Here is a 2284-nt window from a genome sequence, read left to right on the forward strand (position 1 = left end):
AATCTCCATATATTTCACCTCACATATATAAATAGCAATAATAATAATGGAATCCATTTGCTGAACACAGTATATTCAGGAAATATACTACCTTATGAAATCATTTCAAAAATGTTTAATCTATTTCCCATTTCAGAAATGAATGGAAAATCAGGGATCTATATGCAGATTTGGAATCCATATCTAAGACTAACTCCAAATCCTGGTTTTTTTCATTACTCTAATGGATTATCTGGTTAGTAGTATAGTTATTCCCTTGGAAAATGTCTAACGTGTTCATCATTATTTGAAATAAAACTCCTAGGAAATCATTTTTACAGCAAGGGTGTATTTAATAGAAAGCTCTGCATTTATTTTTAGAAGCTGTTAACTGTTTCTTACCTAATTTGGGAATAAATCGATAGACAAGGGCTACCTGTGGGTCCAGTTTAACACTACTTCCCATAAATGTTTCTACTTACCCTTAAATGTTCAAAATTGACTGTAAGATAATTCAGTAAGACATAGGATTCCATAGACTTTGTGTAATTAGGAATTTGTCCAGGTTTTGTCCTTGGTTCCTGGGAGTTGACCGCTAAGCCCTTGGAATTTCCCAAATAATACAAATTTCTTTGTTAATTATCATGAGTGTGTAGATGGTTTATGTTAACCAGATGACAAAGAATGGGGACTGACCATGCCAGAAAGACCAATCACATGATTGGAAGGTTGTGTTTTTGAACCACATGATATTAGGCCAATCTCCAGGGAGGAGATGAGGAGTAGGGATTGAATTCAACTTTGGGGTCAATGAGTAATCAGTCATGCCTATATAATGGAACTCCAATCAAAACTGTGGACACTGAAGTTCAAGTGAGCTTCTTCAGTTGATAATACTCTGCATATTGTCACACACTCATTTGCCAGGGGTGTAATGTGTCCTGACTTCATAGGAAGACAAAAGTCTAAGCTTCATATCTGGGACTCTCCCATACCTCATGCTCTGCAATGTTCTCTTTGGCTGCTTCTGACTTATATCCTCTTGCTATAATGAAACCGTAGTAGTAAGTATAACACCTTCCTGAGTTCCATGAGTCATGTTAGTGAATTATTGACCTGAAGAGGTAGTGGAAACTCCCAAATCTATAGCCAGCTAGTCAGAAGTGCATATAGGCTGGGGACCCCTGAACCTTTAGCTGTTATCTGAAGTGAGAACAATCTTGTGGAGGACTGGATCTTAGCCTGTGAAGTTTGGCCACACTCTGGGTAGTTAGTGTCAGAAGTCATCGCAGCTTGCTTTCCTTACCTCTATCCCAATAGTTCAATCTATGTTAGTAGAAGTAATTCCTGGTTAAATATTGAAGCTTTTTAATGCAAGAAGGCATTTCTCCTTTGTTAAAAGGAGATAGTACTTTAAGAGTGATAGATTCAGTCATGTGATTCATTTTGTGAGATAACTGGATTGTCATGGTTTCCTCGAGAAGATACAAAAAAAGAGACCCAGCTGTATCTTAAATATCTAAGGACTTTGCTTTGAATCTTCAAGTGAATATCAAATAAAAAGGCTGATAAGAGGAGATTGTAACTCATGATCATTTCCATAGGAGAATGAAAAAACAGGTTGCCATGGTTCCCTCCAGAGAGGGAACTTAAAAGATCTCTGTGTGTTTCTAAGATATATTTGAATTTAGTTTCTAAATAAGCTTAAAATTTAAGGATATCAACATGAAGAAACCACTCATGACCATTTACATACAATGGTAAAAATAAGTCTGAACACACAGTACTCTTAGTCTAGAAGATTCTTTTACATACATTTAATTAAATAATACATTTGATTAAATATATCTTTGAGAGGCTTAAGTCAAAGAATTATATGCCTTCTTAATATTTTCTTTAAGATGATTACAACTACCACTGGAAAAATAATCCCATTATTCTTCATTCAATTATATCATCGATTTATTACTTTAACGAAAGAATAATATTTCAAACTTCTTTTTCCTACTGTTGGTATGATAATGTCAGTGACTTTTAAATGTTATGTTTTATCTACATGGCTCTATCAGACAAATCAACGGATATACAGACATTTTTATTTTTAAAGTTTTTCTGGATTATAGGTGATTCTAGGTGATTGAGCCATGACACAGATAACCCATATGAATCCTTGAAATTTCTCAGTTCTGGATGGAGTTATGTTGGAAGAGGCTCAATTCAACAGCCAAAGGTTATTTTAAAAGCATTTCATTCCTTACTGGCAATTTAAAAAGATCCCATTCAAAAACCAGACTAGCACTTATCA

Source organism: Crocuta crocuta, unplaced genomic scaffold (genome assembly GCF_008692635.1).
Source record: "Crocuta crocuta isolate KB4526 unplaced genomic scaffold, BGI_CrCroc_1.0 scaffold65, whole genome shotgun sequence".
Classification (NCBI taxonomy): domain Eukaryota; kingdom Metazoa; phylum Chordata; class Mammalia; order Carnivora; family Hyaenidae; genus Crocuta; species Crocuta crocuta.